General features: G+C 44.9%; 1 long non-coding RNA gene across 1 annotated transcript; it reads right to left on the reverse strand.

Annotated features, from left to right (window-relative positions):
* Positions 1-676: 676 nt before the first annotated feature.
* Positions 677-1,971, reverse strand: LOC135815499 (uncharacterized). Its single transcript, XR_010553299.1, has 3 exons — positions 1,644-1,971; positions 1,278-1,555; positions 677-1,082 (listed from the first exon to the last, which is right to left on the reverse strand). It is a non-coding gene; the product is annotated as an uncharacterized LOC135815499 (long non-coding RNA).
* Positions 1,972-6,269: the final 4,298 nt, after the last annotated feature.

Consider the following 6,269-nt stretch of genomic DNA (forward strand, 5'->3'; position numbering starts at 1 on the left):
TTGAGGGACCCTTCGTTTCTAAAACATTATTGATTTTTAAATCACGACAACATTATTATAAAGTCAAGGAATTTCTCTTGTTTTCTTCTTCAGTGTAAGAGAACATCACCGCTTTCAGTATGTCTCATGTCAAGAGGAAGCATGACAACGTATATGCACCACCAACACTGAGAATCCAATTACAGATTTGGCCGATTGTGGCGAGTATCACAGAATTGACAATGCACACCGAATTAAACTGTTCTAAATCCCTCTCTCTTCCTGTCTCGCTTCTTTTTGCCAACTTTGGGTGTCAGCAGTTACGCATGCGTACATGCACGCACCAATATACGGGTGCGCACGTACCAATATACGGGTGCGCACGTACTCATTGGCATGCACAAACTGCACATGCACACACACGGCATGCACGAACTGCGCATGCACGCACATTCACACACATACACACACACTGGAATGCATGCATGCATGCACACACACACACACACACATACACACAAACCTGGTCCTGGTAAACAATGCCATTACGGTCACCTGTCCCCTTGCAGGGCCGACAACATGGAAACGACGAGCGACGGCAGAAAGTCGGCAGTCTGCCAAGAGATCAGGGACCATATTCAATCGGCACGACAAGAGAGCCATCTTTGGCAGCACACACACACACATGCACACATACACACACACACATACTGACATGCCCACGCTGTGCATGCCCACACTGTGCATGCACACACACGAATACACACATGGTGGATGCTCATGTGTCTCAGATTCAATTATCTTTTCAAAGTTTGGTAGATTCGGAGACATGTTGGCCAGAATTACATAGCCGAAAGTCGCCAACACCGGCTTGACGCTAGTTAACTCAGGCTTTCTGCTAGCTTCCAGTTCTCTTCTCACCGCAACAACACACCAACCACCATGGTATCTTTTTGGTGTCTCTGCAGTGCAGTTGACTATGGTGGTGGGCTGGGGTGCTGCTGCTGTTGCTGCTGCGGATGATGCTGGCATGATGGACGGCTTTCTTGCCACTACTGTACCGCAAATTACGCTTGAAAACACAGCTGATGTAGTCTCCAGGTCTGGACAAAACGCACACGGAAAACAGCGCAGTATTTCTATATTAAAATTGTCACAAGTATTCATCCAGGTAGATAATGCCATGTGTATCCTGATTCCTGACCATCACATACTAGTAGTTTCCTACCATTGCATTTCTTTTTACGAGTTTCACATTTATGCACGATCATTAGGCAAGTAAAAGAGATGATACTCACCCAGGACATCCATTTTCTCATGACTTGGCAACTTGGACAGTGTCTCGAGGAGAGACGTCCAGGCCAGATTAATAGTGTCAACCTTACTCCTCTTCACCATCTTCAACAGGTCAGTTCGGCGATGACGATCAGCATGTGCAACATCACGATAACATATGTCAATCTTAGATAAAAGGTTACAACTTCGGGGCTGTTCAACTTCACGGCGTAGTGGATGGCCCTTGCAACAGAAGTTTCCCTGGGTCTGTACTTGACTGGAGGTTGATAAATCGAATGCTCTGTACATGCAGCATGCGTGTGTAACAAACCAAAACAAAGCTATTCAGTGATAGAAGTATTCACTCGATAAAGCTTGGTTTTACTCACCTCTCGCCAAAGTTCCAAACATCACTCGTAAAATGGCTACCGATATCTCCCTGTCCAGCATGACCATGCACTGCCGACGAATCCACGACGAAGAGTGATAATACTACAAAAGGGAAGCGGAAATCTGACGAGAAGGTTTATGTATGGAGACGTCAAAACTGCTCCGCTTGCAGGAAGAACCAAAATAGATTTTGACATTTTGAAAATCCCGCGGAATTGGTGAATGTGGCACAAAAAAGATTATTTGGAAAAAATCGGCGTGCTCCAGCGCGAGGCGAGCATGGATCACGCTCGCGCATCTCGTTTCCACTCCCGGTATTTGACGACTCCCTGGCGCTGATGCTGCCTTGATCATTCTTGGCTTTGTGTGAAGTGATAAGTTTCACTACTCGCCAAACTCACTGTTTGTCACGGGAAATCAAAAAATCTTCAATGCACAGTCCCGATTGCATTTCCCGACCACGTAGACAGAAGTGCTGTGTAATTACGAACCAGTTCATCTCAGCGAGGGCAATGGGATCTGTTGTGTGGTTTTTCGTGAAATACTCTTGCAGGGTGTCTTGGTCGGATGTAGATATAGCTTCCTTGTGTAGGGCTTGTGGTTCAATTTTTGGCGAATCACGACGTAAGCATGTTTGAGAATTGAGCTCAACTTTTCCGCTGATACACTCGCCAAATCGATGGGGGTGTGCCGTTTTTGGCAGTACTCATCCAGTACAGCAATCCACTTTTTCGTTGTAGCCACGGTGTTCGAGTTTTTGGAGTTGTCGACCATATTGTCTATTTCTTCGGGAGTCATCTTGGAAAACCTGCCGTCGAACAATTTTTCCACGGCCTCTTTTGGAGTCGAAATCTTCACAGTACTCGAAACTGTTACGTCAGTTGCTGGCACCTGCAGATCCTTCAGGGCATCTTGGAACAAATTCGGATGGAGATCGAGGATTGCTTGGAACTCGGCTTCCGCAGGTAAGGTTGATTCGGCCATATTTGGTAGACCTCACACAAACTAACCTGATACGCGCCTGCAAACTACAAAGAACAATAATGACAGTGGGCATGCGCGTACATGTAACTGAGCGGGCAATACCGAGATACAGACCGCTGAGCGAGAGCGCTCATTGGCTGTGGTACAGACAACCCTCACGTGACATGCAATACGTATATAATACAACCCAACAGTACGCTTGTACGTGAAATACAAACCGACATACAAACCGAGGCGAAGCCGAGGTTTGTATGATGGTTTATATTTCACGTACAAGCGTACTAGTGGGATGTATTATACTTGTGCTGAGCTTCATACAAACTGACAGTCAACTTCTTCCTGTTTCAGTTCGCAACTGCAGAAAACGACCATTGCAAATATGAGCTCATGAGCTCACTTCAGGCTCGTCCGTGCTTTTCTCATCATGAAAATAATGAGAGTTTCGAGTCTGCGCAGTGGTGACCTGCAGAGCTTCGTCCTAAAAGTGGTCCAAATCCGAATTTTCTGGGGTGACGACCTTGGAGAAGACGCGCGTGCCAAAACAAGAAGTAAAACTCGCAAACATAGCTGCTAAGCACTCATTCCGTTTCTGTCACCGTTGTGGTCAGTTTGCGTTTCGCTGCTTCTACTTCTACTGTTCTAGTACAATTCCTGTACTTTCTTTCGCAATGAGTGACGAGCTTCCCCAAAAACGAGTTTTTGGGTGTGTCACCTACGATGAGCAAACGGAGCTAATTGCTCAGGGTGTCCCCAAGAACACACGCTATTCTACTGAGTACAGTACGGATCGGCTATAGCGTTGGTGTTTGATTTTCGTGAAAATATCACTATAGGCGATATATTACTATAGGCGATATGCATACTTAGGCATGCCTGACAAATGCGTGTATGGTGTCATTCGAATCAGTGCAGCGTGCAGAAGCGTGCTGTGCATGTGACTGTGCAGTACGCGCAGTGCAGAGCTACTTCCTGCGGAAACAAAAACTTCGTGACTTTTTGACATGAGTTTTCAAGGAGTTGCTGTACTCAACAAATGTGTTCTTTTGGAAGAGAAACACTTCAACACATTCAATCGACATAATTATCAACAATATCTACAGGATCGATTAGTGGGAGTAGAGTCTCAGTCTGGGTCGTCATCGCTCGACTCATCACCGCTGAAACCGTTCAAAGTGGCACGACGATCGACACGTGATGTCGTATGTCACGGAGAAGCTTCACCGCGTCCCTGATCTTCGCTGTTACCTGAATGCCTTCTCCAACATCTCGGCGGAGACCACGGTTTATGATCATCACTATAGCCGATGAAAAATGCATGCAATAAGATCATTTTGACAAAGAAATCGTATCATTATAGCCGATATATTACTATAGCAGATTATTACTATAGCCGATCCGATATGTATAGAAAAGGGGTGGTTTACGAAAATGAATTTGAGAATACGATCACTATAAGAGGTATATTACTATAGCCGACAACCCTATAGCCGATCCGCACTGTACTGGTTGCGAATACTTGATCCTGCGGGGAGGGGAGATGCAAGCCAAGTTGACGAAAGACGACCTCCAATTCACCACCATTGACGGCCAGGAAGTCATGCGACTTGCCACATCATTCGTTTCCAAGAACCACCAAGGTGGGCTGCAAGGTTCAGACTGGTCTTCTGCTGGCGTCATCCGCGACGAGTTTCAGCTGTCGGCAATCAAGCGCTATCTATCCAAACTGCATCCTGACGAGAATCGTTTGTTCCAGCGAGCTTTGTCAGGTGAGATGTCTGCTGCTGCCAATTGCTGGTTCATGAAAATGCCTCTTTCACACAATATCTTATCTGGCATGATGAAGCGCTTGTCCTCGGATGCTCTTTTGTCAATGCAGTATAGTCACTGTGTTCGAGCAACATCAATTACCAACATGAAAAAATGTGGTGTGGATGATAGGAGAATTTGTTCTGTTTCTGGTCATCGCAATGTTCAGTCTCTTACTGCTTATGATAGGCCCAACCTAACAGAGTCGTGCTCTATGGCTGAAGCTATTGATCTGACATTGCCTGTAGCTGATAAATCAAACCATGCTGTGCAGTCATCCACACCCGCTGTCACTGTTCAGAGCCATTCATCTGCTGTTCAGAGCTCTGCTTCTGCCGTATCTCCTTATCTGAATGCTGCTTCCACAACCTTCAAGCACAGTTCTATTGTGTTCAATATTCACGCAGAGCGTGCTGTTGAGGCTCGCAAGAAACTGAAGCGCAAGCATTCTGCTAAATAATTATCTTGCTGTTAGGCGCCTAGCTTCCTCTAAGGCTGATTTGCCTGTTGGCGTGTAGGCATGGTTATTCTGCTCATGAGATAATGTGATAATAATTCTTCTCAATCTCTAAAAAGGAGTTTGTATGGTGGTGGTCTATATGGGGTTTGTATGAGGTTTATATGAGGTTTATATGCCCAGTATAAACCGCCAGCATGATGGGCAAGCTGACTGGAAGTTTGTATGAAAGGTCAGCATAAACTAGTATAGCGATAAATCGGCTATAAGGATACAGAATCACCATTCAAAACACCTCTTTGTGCAGAAAAATTGTCTATAGTGATAGCAACACACGAGTGTGAGGCATTGATGTCTCGACTTGGAGCCACATGTGTGTTGTCATAGTGATGAGGTCTCAATGACCGAAAAAGCTGCCAGACGGAATTTCAGTACTCAGAAGGAACCCCTTGCTGTTAATCTGTCTTAAATTCTAAATGCTCCCTAGAGTCAATAGCCTATTGTCATCAAATCATCAGTCTCACTACTTTTCACAGATATGTTTTCCATCATCGTGATTACCTTGCTGATTTCCATTTCAAGATTACGAATAGTGAGCGACGACCAAATAAAATCATTCTTCCCAAATTTAAATCATTGTCTAAGTCTCTCTTCATGTTCCGAACTGCTATTCTATGGAACTGTTTACCCCCGCAGTCTATCGGAAGCCTCGCTCTATAAGTTCAAAGCTGCCCTCAGGAAATTTACAGCTGACCATGCTTATGCAATCAACGGAATTCCGCCACCTTGCAGTTGATTTTCCCCATTTCTCTCCTCATCAATCCCTACTTGTCTTTGTACATACATCTACATCTACTGTTCTTTCAATGAAATGAACCCCTCGATAGGCACATTGCCTTTGGGTCATTTCATAATAATAATAGGGTATTCTGGTCTGGTGCTTCCTGGATGATGCCTTTGGGTCAAGAAGTTCTTCACTATAGACTGGAGAAGGTGCAGTAGCATCCATCACGTATCAGTACGCTACATTAGCGCGATCGAGTACCCACACGTGTATAATGTGTATGTATGACGCGCACAGTTGACTTTGAAAATCGCCTGTAAGTGATATACCGGTTATAGTGATAACATGTGAAAAATCAGAAGGGCACGTTATATCCAATATCTACTGTAATTTAGTACAAGCCTGCTTCATAGAAACAAAATTTCTCTTGTTTCATGCCATAAATGCGAACGTCTGGGTGTGGCTTTCACAGGCCCCAAATATAGGGAAGGATTCATTACACACTAGCGAAATGTTGGGAGTACTGTAAGACATGTTATCAGAGTCGCAAATTTAACGATTGTCCCAGATTCATAGGTTAACGAGAAGATACGT

The sequence above is a fragment of the Sycon ciliatum genome, chromosome 4, assembly GCF_964019385.1.
Source record: "Sycon ciliatum chromosome 4, ocSycCili1.1, whole genome shotgun sequence".
NCBI classification, from domain to species: Eukaryota; Metazoa; Porifera; class Calcarea; order Leucosolenida; family Sycettidae; genus Sycon; species Sycon ciliatum.